Source organism: Phacochoerus africanus, chromosome 15 (genome assembly GCF_016906955.1).
Source record: "Phacochoerus africanus isolate WHEZ1 chromosome 15, ROS_Pafr_v1, whole genome shotgun sequence".
Taxonomy (NCBI): domain Eukaryota; kingdom Metazoa; phylum Chordata; class Mammalia; order Artiodactyla; family Suidae; genus Phacochoerus; species Phacochoerus africanus.
The window spans coordinates 47,353,463-47,364,840 of record NC_062558.1 but is presented as its reverse complement, the minus strand read 5'-3'; positions in this window follow the sequence as shown (position 1 = coordinate 47,364,840).

Below are 11,378 nucleotides of genomic sequence, written 5' to 3'. Positions count from 1 at the left end.
AATAGAGTCAGGTGATGTGGGTGTACAGTTTGGCGCCTGGAAGATGTGAAGTCCATTCTGCAGCCTGAATGACAGGCAAGAGAAGGGCTGGAGTCTCTAAGTGACAGCTGGGGCAAAGGCTCCAAGGTTTCAAGGATCAGGTATAGTGAGTGATTGCTGATTAATCAAAAAGGCGTATAGAGGGGAAATGTCTTACCAAAGGTCGGGCTGGGGCTAGACCTCCAGGTCCCTGACACCCAACCAGGGAGTACCCAATTCCAGGCTGTTTACCAAGTACTTTATAAGGCCTCTCCACTGCCCCCCACTGGGCTCTCTCTTGTTCTCAGGCTCCTGCCACACCAGCCACTTTTGGTGATCTGCCCAGCATACCCCTCTACCATAAGGCCTCTGCCCAGGCTGTTCTCTCTGTCTGCAATACTGTGTATTCTGTCCTTTGGCTAGTGCATCCTCAGCTCTTCTTCCTCCCTGCCTGTGTTCTGGGTTATTTATTTTCTCAAAACTGTCCTGGGGTGGGATGGGGGTATTTGCATTGCTGTCTGCCTCCCCCACTAGCCTGGAGCCACCAAGGCTGGAGACCACGACTGTCTTACTCTGCTCTGTCCCAGCACCCAGAACAGTGTCTGGCACCCGGCAGCAGCTCAGTGAGGAGCAGGGCGTGGTGCCGCCGCCAGCAGGGGCCAGCCTCGCTCTTTTCTGCCTTGCCCCAGCATGGGGGTGGGGGGCTTTCCTCAGACTGGGCTGCTGGGAAGCTGTGGGTGGGAGGTGAAAGCTAGGCAAGCTCAGGTTCCCGGAGCGGAAAGGGAGTTGGTGTTGCTGCAGCGTGCGGTTGCCCATGGAGGGGGTAGAGGTCGGTCTGCAGAGGAAGAGCTGGGAAGCCCAGGGTGGTTGCTTCTTACCCCTGCATGGGCCACCTGCCAGCCTCCCACTCCCTGGATGAACCCCAGGAGAGGTGTCAGGGGCTGGCTTTGAACTAGAGCTGCACCCACCTCACAGGAAGCAGATCAGCGAGCCCCAGACTCTGAGGTGGGGGCCTTGGGGGGTCCTACCAGTGAGAACTTGTCACCTCTAAGCTGTCTCCTGATGAAACCACAGCTGCAGGTGCCCCCAAACCACCATCCTAGATGGCTGGTCCTAGATCCACAGATCCAGCTGCTATAACATCTGTGAGGACCTCAAGGCCAAATTCAGCCCCAAACCCACACTTTTCTGCTTCCTAATTGCTCCCACTGAAGTTCCAGAATCTCAGGGCACCTGCTTCTTCTCCCTCAGCCTCTCCTCTCCCTGCTGATCCTGGGATTTCTCTAATGTCCCATCTCTGGCACATGGCTCCTTCTTTCCCCACCACCAGCTGGGTGCTGGCTCCCTGGACACATCTAATATCTCACTGTCAGGTCTTCTCCTGCTCACAAACCTTGCATGACTCCTTCCTGCCCTATTGCATGTGGCATCAATTCCAAACTCCTCATCACAGCCGGCCAGGACCCTGCTCTCAGGCCAGGCCAATTCATCTCTGCATCTGCTATGTGCTCAGCTGGCCCCCAATACGTCCAGGCATCCTGCCCTCCTGATGCCTGCCCTCCCCGCTCCCAGCCCTCCTCCTTGACTCCCCATCCAGAGTGGCTGGTGGGGCTTCCCTGGGGCTGAGGGTGGTTTGCAGGGGGTCACATCTGGAGTCTATACCTGGAGTTAGAACAAGCCCTCTCGGATCACCCCTGTCCCCTAAAGTGACAATTGCTGTGAGATCTGGGTTCCCTGATGGCCCACTGACAGGTAGAGGGGAAGGGGCTCTAATGCTTTTATGCCACAGTGGGGCACATTTTTCCTGGAGTAATGATGCCCTGTGAGCCTGAAAACAGTGTATGCTTCCCCCAATGGCTCATGTAAAGGGACAAAGTGGCCACAGGCCACGAGTGAGCTGGTACAGGGTCAGGGAGATGAGTCCGCAGACGACCCTACTGCTGGAATGGACTGGAAGTTGGGTTTTCTTTTCTTTTCCCAGTTTTTCTGTGTGGCCATCACAGCCCCTCAGTCAACCCTGCACCACACATGGCTAGAAATTTCCCTGGGATTGGGGGCCTGGAGGGGGCCTAGCATTTATTGTCTGTCCAGAGAACAAGCTCCCAGCTTGCAAGTGGCAGGTCTGGGTCTCCAGCCTCTGTGGCCTTAGGGCCTTCACTGCGCATCAGTTCTGCTGTGATTTGTCCCCTCTCAAGAGATGGGAAAGTACTTGAGAGTTCAAACCCCAGCCCTGGGGTCTATAACATCAGGGCTGAGCCTCAGCTTCCCCATCTGCATAATAGACTAACTCGGCCCGCCTCCCAGGCCGGAACAGATTTCCTGGGAGACCATATGACGTCGCGCAGGGCCGGTCAGCGCTGTTATAAGCTGTCCCAGAGCAGGTGCGTCAGCAGCCTTCTCTTTGTTGTCTCTCCCTCGTTTTCTTTTTTTCCTTGTTGGGGTTCTTTCTTCACAGCGCTTCTCTCTTTGTCTCTGTCCCCCTACCTCCCCCCACCTTCCAGGCCAGGCCTGGGACCTGGAATGCCCACAGAAACCCTTTTCCACGCTGAGGAAAGGGTCACAGTCCACGGTCAGAGTGGAGAGGCTCTGGGCTTGGCCAGCCCCATTCCCTGCTTCCTGGGGCGTCCTCCCCGAGGAGGGCTGGGCCTGGCTGGGGAGGGGCGAAGTTCTCCGAGGGAGGGGGTTGGGCAGTTGGGGCCCCGGATCCTGTGGAGGAGGGCAGACCAGATGGGCCAGGTGGCTCCAGGGTTCTGAGGTGGGTGCCAGGGCCGGGAGTGGTGGCTTGGGGGGTACTGTGTCCAGGCAGGTGGCTGCAGCCGAGTGACTCCTCTGAGGACGGGGACAAGGAGACATGGCTCTTCTGCACACGGCCTGTGGCAGTTCTGAGTCAAAACACCTAAGGCCGACCCCGGCCGGTCATGCGGAGGGCTGCCCAGTCATCGCCTTATGCTGGCCTGGGTCACCCAGGCGGGCTGGGCGCGGCCCAGTCAGCCATGAGTCAGGCCCCAGCAGCCTTGCCACGCAGCACAGGGCAGGGGCGCTGGGCACAGGACGCCCCCTCCCCACCCCTAGCCCTATTTTCCCCTGGGCCAGCCCGAAGACCCTGCCCCACCTGTATCAGGTTCAATCTGGCCAGGAATCTGGCCTTCCTGCTCCTGTTGCCCCCCAGCTCTTCAGCCGGGGGGGGGTGGGGTGGAAGTGGGGGGAGCCTCAGAGCCACCCGACCCTGGACGGGAAGTCAAGTCGGGGGCGGGGTGAGGAGCCGGCTCCAGAGAAGACCAGCAGGAGAGGGAAGCAGAGGGGCCTGGCCCAACATCGATGGTGTCCTGCTGAAGACCCGGCAGCACCCGCCAGACGCCGGAGGGTCCTGGGCGGCGCAGACCACGGTAGGCTTCCCCGAATATATCTTCAGCACAGGCAGACATCACCCCTTCCCTCATGTGTCTGGAGACACCTGGTGGCCCAGCCCAGTCTCCAGTCCTCCGTCTCCCCATCTGAGTAACGGGCATGTTTAAGATGTGCCCTGCTCGTCTCTCTGAGGCTGTGGAGGTAGAGCTCAGAGTGGATGTGAAAGTGTCATTTGGACACCTGAGGGGGTAAATATCATGGAAGCGTTAAGGGGCAGAGGAGACCGCACTGGATGGGGATGCTGGAGTCCTGGCTTTGTGTCATCCCCAAGGGGTCACCCCTCTTGGGGTCTTAGTTCCTGGCTTCCCAAGGGACCTACAAGTTCTCTTTTCCCCAGAGTGGGGCAGGGTTCTGAGCCCATGGCAGCTTAGCTTTCCCTTGATTGGAGACCTGGCAGGCAGAGGGTCCCTGTCCCTAGAAGTGACTGTGGTGGGTCAGAGGGTGGCTCCTGCCTGCCTCTGCTTTGGGGAGAAGAGAGGGAGTCTTTGCTAGAGTGAAGTTCATCATGGGAGGCTCTGGGGTGTGTGGTCGGTCAAGGTCATGGCCCCTATGCTTTTGACCTTGACCCAGAGAGGACTTCACCTCTCTGTGCTTTGCTTGCTCTGTAAGATGGGCTTAATGGTAGAGGCACCAGTTCCCGGGGCCATGTAGGGAGAAAGGAGAAATATAAGTACAGAGTGTGCCTCCAGATGGGGCAGGGTAGGGGGTGGGGTGGGCACCTTGGCATAAATAACCTGACAAGAGGCTGAACCCCAATTTTGCCCTCAGCAGCTCCCAAGGACTGGGGAGAGGCTTCTGAGAGGGCAGGGACACAGTCCTCAGGACCTGGCTTGGGTGGGTACTAGGTGGTCCTGGGGCCTGAGGTGGGTGAGAAGGGGCCCCAGGGTTCTTCCCCCTCCTCTCAGAGCTCCAGCTGAATGGAGGCACAGCAGACCCCACCACAGGCCACTCTGTGAGGGCCTTGGCGCCCCCTTTTGGCCAGTCCTCAGCATGCTTCCCCCCCCCCCACCCCTCTGTGCTCAGCAGGTCTGAGGCCCCTCCAAGGACCCCTCAGGTGCCTCTTTCCACTGACCCGGCTGCGGGTCTCTGCCTACCCTCCCTTTTGAGCCCTAGGCATCTCCGCCCACTTCCTCAATCCCCAAATCTGGCCCTGCCTGGCTGTAAGGGAGGCTCTGATCCAGTCTGGTGGGCCTGGGGCAGACGGTGCCTGGGCCGTGGTGTCTGCTGCCCACTGGGCAGTGGGGGGCGCTGCAGCCCGCAGCTTAGAGTTGAGCTAAGTGGCTGAGTGTTGGAGAATGCTGGGCAGTGAGCCCTGGACCTGGCCCTCACCCCTGCCGGGCCCAGCTTTCCAGGGCTCCTGGGAGGTTTTCTCAATATTCCACCACCCCACCCCAAACTCCATACCTCAAAGAGTCTTCTAGATTCTTTGAGACTGATGGCTTTCCCCAGGCTGGTTTTACAGCTGGGGAAACTGAGACTCCTAAATGCTTCTTTCTGGAATCCTTAGAGCTAATCAGGACTAACCCAGGGTTCCCACCTCCTTGACTGGAAGCCTTAGGGAGGCAGGCAGCCCACATGCTGTTGGGATGTGCTGCTTATTTGCTGTGTGGCCTTGGAAAAGTCCCTTCTTCTCCTCTCTGGGCCCCATCTGTGATGTTTTAACAGCCAAGAGAATAATATCAGTAACTCTGGCATGTCTTCACTGCCTGCCCTCAGATTTCTAGAGGGTGATGTGTTGTGTCCCATTTTATACTCTAGGAACTGGGGTCTGAGCCATGAGTTCACCTGGCTGAGGTTGTAAGTGGCAGAGCTAGGACTGCACTTGAGGCCTGGCTGATTACAGAGACCCCAACCCTGCCCCCGTTTATAAGTGGGGCCACTGAGGCAGCAGAGGCCAGGGTGGTCTTTAAGTTCCCCAGGCTGACATGGCTTTGTGAGAGAGGTGGGCTCTTGGATGGGGGCCCAAAAGTGGGCAATTACAGGGAACTCTCCTCCCTCTTTGGCAGAGTGAACTCGGGGGTGATCCTGCCACTGAGGGGCTTGCAGGGATTCTGGCTCTCTCGACAGCTTGCTGTGATCCTGGGGCAGGCGTGGTCCTACCCAGAACAGGAGGAAGCGGAAACGGGGTCCAGGGGTGGGGCGGGGGTGGAGGAGGCCCGCTGGGCAGGAGATCAGAGCGGGATTGTGTCATGGAGTCCTGTGGCTGATAAGCAGCTGAGTGGCCAGCACAGGCAGAAGGAGGGGCTCCCCCAGGGCAACTCATCCTGGGGACCCCCCGCTCCAGGCCCCTGCTGCCAGTGAGCCCTGGACCACACTTGGCCTGTGGCTCCTGTATGAGGGAGGCTGTGGGGCTGTGGGGTAGAGAGCTGGCTCCATCACATCCTGTGTGACCCCAGGCAAGTCGCTCAACTTTCTGAGCCTCAGTTCCTATGTCTGTAAAACCAGGATTAAAACGTGTCCTGTGGGGATGGGGGTTAGGTCTGGGGAGAATGGGAGGCTCTTGTGAGCCATTTGTACTGGCTTGCTTTGGGGGATGTGGGTTGGAGAGAAGCTTGTGAAGGCCTTTGGGGTCTGTGGCAGGCCAGCCATGTGTCCCAGAAGGTGGGGGGAGCAGGGCTGGAGTGGCCCAAGTGCAGGGCTGGTGGGGGACAAGTATCATGCCCGGGTTGCCGGGAGGGTGCAGGGGGCACCCTCGAGCTGCTCCGCTACCGGGTCCCATCCCTCTCTGACTTCAGGGAGCTCATCTTTTCTCCTCTTCCCAGGAATAGGGTGGTCCAACCTCACCCGGGGCCTCACCACCCCCCATCCTCCCCGCCCATTGGAAGCAGGCTACTCTACTCTTTCCATCTTATCACCAGGCCTGAGGCTCACATCACCTCCCACCCACCATCCTCAGAAGGTTTCCTCGGTCCCTGGGGACGCAGACGGCCAGTTCAGGGAGCCGGCCTGGCTGCTTCCCTGACATCATCTCTGGGTTCGGGTCAGCGTGGCCCCAGTGAGCTTGGCCGGGGAGGAGGGGAGGCCGGGCCCCACCTCAGGCCTGCCCGTTTCAGGCTGAGTGGGTCCGTGGTGCTGCTTCCTGTTCTGTTTATTGCCTCTGAGTTCAGGAAATCATTGAGTGAAACATCCTCCCCACCCCCACCCCGCGATTATTTAATAGGAGCTGAGCTGTGGTCTCTCTCTTTTGGAAAATCCAGTGGGAGAAGGAAGCTGTCAGCTCAGCTCTGACATCAGCTTTGTCCCTGAGCCAAGAGTCAGGGTGGCCAGGGCAGGGGGGCGGCGCTGGGGCGGGGTAGGGAGGAAACCAGCTGCTGGTGGCCCCTGTGACGTGAGGCTGCCACATGGTTCCCAGGGGCGGGGGCTGGAAGGAGAGGAGTGGGGATTGTTGGAGACACACGGCACACGCATGCACACACACACACACACACGTACAGGGTCACGCCTCCCCACTCCTGTCCAGAGGCCCCCTACCTTGCATAGACTCACACACACTCGTAAAAGATCCACACATGTGGTCAACACACATTCACACAACCATACAGGGGCTCACAAAGCCAGATGTGTGCACATACCATCTCTCAACTACACACACAGACCAACACATGCCTGCAGACACACACACACACACACACACACACACACACACACAAATGCCCTCTCAGACCCAGAGAGACAGATGTATGGGGAGCCCAGCGGGCGCTCCCAGGCACAGCCTCTGGGCCACGGGCTCCCCTGGGGCGAGGACTGTGGCCACGTCCCTCTGCTGCCACCTGCAGTGGGGATGAAGGTGGCAGAGCGAGGAAAGGCCTGTGACTGTTCCAGGCCCCACCCAGGCAGGGCAGGGCCAGTCAGGGAGCCCCGGGGGTCTGAGGCTGCGGAAGGGAGTGGATGGTGAGAAGCCGGGCCCTGGGAGGGCCTTTGTCCTAGTACCGGTGATGCCAGGCCTCCGCCCCCTACCGTGAGTGCCCGTCCGGCCCCGCCCTGCCTGCAGCACCTCCTGCCACTCCTGGGCTGCAGGGGATGGCGGCAGAGTCCGTGCTCCCAGCTGGTGAGTGACTGCGGGCAAGTGACTCCTCAGCCCCTCAGGGCCTGGCTTTCATCATCGATACCAGCACTTACAAACGTTTTTTTACCTTGACCCATAGTTAGAAACGCATCGCATCTCACAGCTGAGGGTGAGGCACACGCTGACACACACGGACAACAGAAATAAAAAGTTTCCCAGAGCAGTGCTTGCCTGCGCCCTGGGCAATGTCCGGTGATTTTGCTATTCCATTTTCTTTTGAACGTACTGGTGGGCAAGCCTCTAAATTGAATCCATGATCCACGAAGAGGCAGAGAGGCACAACCGTGGTCTTCAAGCCAGTTTGAGATTCGTGGAGATCCTGGGGGAGGTCAAAATGCTTGCAGAGGCTAACGTGCCTCAGCCGTTAAGGGCTGATGCATGAATGATCAGGAAGGAGATAAAGCCCATTTTAAAGAAGGGGGGCACAGGAGTTCCCGTCGTGGCTCAGTGGTTAATGAATCCAACTAGGAACCATGAGGTTGCGGGTTCAATCCCTGGCCTTGCTCAGTGGGTTAAGGATCCAGCATTGCCATGAGCTGTGGTGTAGGTCGCAGAGGCGGCTCAGATCCCTTGTTGCTGTGGCTGTGGCGTAGGCTGGCAGCTACAGTTCCAGCCTGGGAACCTCCATAGGCTGCAGGAGCGGCCCTAGAAAAGGCAAAAAGACAAAAAAAAATAAAAAATAAAAAAGGAGGGGGCACAGAGGACAGAGTCTGGAGTGGAATCAGGCCCCTTGCAACTTGGCACAGGCCTTGGAGGCAAGCCTTTGACACTGCCGATGATCAGAGCTCTGTGGGCTGCTCCTTCCCTTGTAGTTTCTATCAGAATTCAAGAAAAAATGCAGTCACTCTGATTCACCTCCAGGGGGGTGATTCCTGACGCAGAACAAGTTGGGAAATGTCAGGGTGATGCTGGGGGCCGTTGGCAGGAGGCCAGAGGCTCTGAGGGTATGTTGATCCCTGACAGAGATTTGATGGGATGAGGGTGAGAAGGGCAGACTGCATGCCCAGAGCCTGGACCTCAAGAGCCCAAAGACAGCTGGAGGGGAAGGAGTGCTTAGTCCTGAGGTGGGGAAGTATTGCTTTATTCTCCTGCGGAGGCTCTGAGACGCTACCTGTTCCTCTAGGACCCATTCCATGCTCCGTGTACAGAGAGGACCAGGAGCCTTCCTTGGCCTAAGCCCCAGACCCCAGATGCTGCACTGACCCCGGGACCCAGGCCCCACCCAAGCCCCTGACTCAGGCTGTGTTTGAGCGTCTCCTGTGGCCATCCTGAGCTCTGGTTAGAATGGTTGCCATGTGGCAGGCACTTTGTGTTTCCAGCTAAACATCCTCAGGATGGCGCTGTGAGCCTGGCATGATGGCACTGCCACTCTCGGCGGGGGTGGGGGGAGAGGAATTGAGGCTCAGAGATAAGAAGCAGTTGCCCCAGGTCACCAGTCTGTTAAGTGCTATGGGCAGGATTCAAACCCAGGTTTGCCTGGCTCGAAGCCACATGCTTACTCACGGGTACTACCACCACCCTAGCCGGAAGGGCCCAAAGGTGCCTGGCAGAGCTGAGCCAGGGGCCACAGGAAAGTACATGAGAGCAAACGGATGGTGGAAGTGGGTAGCCCTGCAGGTGTCGTTACACCCTCCTTTCTCGAGTGCTGAATAATGAGGTGCCTTTGCTTTTTTGGACAGGACACCCCACTGCCAGGGCTGTGCCAGGAATTCCTGAGCTTCTGTCTCCTCTGGCTGGGCCTGGGCCACACCTGCCAGCCCCCAATTCCTCCCCCAGGCTCAGCTGACTCCCCTGTGCTCATTTCCCAGGTGGGAGCATTGCGCCTGGGCTGAGAGCAGCTGCTGGTTGGGTTTTCCGAGACTTGAGGCCTTACCGGGCACAGGGAAGAGGGATGGGGAGGGAGGGGGCTGGCTGGGGCGGCGGGGTTGTCCGGAGCACTCAGTTTCTGGGTCACTGGTCTTGGGGAATTCCCCGATGCCCAGAGAGCTGCTTACCTGGTGAGTAACTGCTGCTGGCTGCCCACACAGGATGCCTGGCTGCGAGGATACCTCCCTGCCACCCCCTGCCAATGGCCACTGCCACGTTGCCCTCTCCTCTGAGTGCCCTGGGGCCCAGGAAAGAGACAGACAGACAAGCAGGGGGCTGTCCCCCGCCCCCACAACCACCCCCCTGGGCTCCGCAGGGGGCGGCTGGTGATTCAAGCCCCTCTGAGCTGAGCTCTGTCTCCTTCCTTCTCAGATGGGGCCTGGGGGTGAATCAGCTCCTGGGGGCGGTGAGCCCGGGTCAGTTGCTGTCTTCAGCTCAGGCCTGGGGTGGGGATGGTGGGGGGCCAGGATGGGACATAGGAAGAGAGAGCCCACAGCCCCCCAGTCTGTCGGATCTTCTTGGGGCACCCCTGCAGCTGGAGGTTTGAGAGTGTTTTGCCTCCATTATCCATCAGGAGAGAGTGACCAGGTCCCCCTCCTGCCCACTGTTCTCCCTTCAGCCCTGGAGTGCGCCAAGTTTCCTCATCTGTAAAATGGAGATAAGAATCCCTGCTTTACAGGCAGGTATTTAGGAGGATCAGTGTTGATGGGTAGAGGGCTTACAGGATGCTCAGAACTGTGCCGGGTCTGGGCAAACCCACAGTGTAGGTGCCATTATCCCCATAACATAGATGAGAAAACTGAGGCCAGGATGTGGTCACTTTCTCAAAGTCACCTGCTGGCAGAGCCAAACCTCTAACCCAGCTCTGACTGAGGCTGAAGTCCATGCTTCCAACAGGCAGACTTCAAACCTTCCCACGAGAGATTTGGCACAGATGGCTTTTGGAAATGAAAATGCTTTTAAAAAACACTTAGCATCTGCTCTGATGTAACCCTGAGCCAGGTGCTGTCAAGAGTACAAATGAGGATCAGACCCCATCCAAGGCCTCAAAGAGCGAGGAATGAGACTTGTTCCCACTTGAAAGGAGAGCAGGCAAGACTAGGCAGACTCAGCCAGGCTGGGCTGTGGGAGGCAGGGGAGGCTTCCTGGAAGAAGAGGCCTGAGTGCAGCCTGCCATCCTCTGCCACCACCCTGGCAGTGTGAGGGGCCGCTGGCATCACTGGGGCCTTTGAGCCAGAGGCCAGGGGTCCAGACCCCACTCTAGTGTCAATTCTCTGTGCGGCCCTGGGCAAGTGACTTCACCTCTCTGAGCCTCAGTTTCCCCATCTGAAAAATAAAACGCTGTGACATTCTGAGAGAGGCTTGTGGATGGTGAGCGAGAGAGAATCAGCAGAAAAGGAGGCTGGATGGACCCAAGTCACCAGAGTGAGTCAGTCAGAGAGAGAGACCTGAGGGGCCCTGGGAAGGCCCCCAGCTGCCCTGGACTTGCTTCCCAGAGAGGGGAGATGGGGAGATGAGCAGATGGATGGCACAGCCACCTGGAGGAGCAACCCCAGCCCTGGCCTGACAGCCCCCTGTCCAGGCTGAGGGGGCCCCTATGGGTCCTGACTGTCCCCCCTTGCTCTGAGGCCTGTCAAATCCCCAGCAGGCCCAGTGTGCAGGAGCAGGACAGGCTGGAGATGAAGTCACAGCTGGAAGGGGCCGGGCTGGGGCTGCCACTCCAGGGTGGGGCCTGGGGTCACGACCCCGGGAGCAGGCAGCCAAGAAGGGAGGATGCCTTCCGTGAGGAAGCTAGGGAAAACACACACACACACAGCAGAGTAGAGAGGGAGGGAAGAAAACAAACTCCAGGAGACCAAAGCTGGCCTGGAGCGCGGCCTGGGCAGCCCATTCCAGGGGACCGAGGCCACGTTGCAGGCGGCTCATGGGCCCGCGGCTCTGAGACCCTGCTCGGCCTTCCCCTAAGAGGCCCAGAACGGGTGGTGCCTGGACATGGACAGGAGAGGGAGGCTGGGCCTGG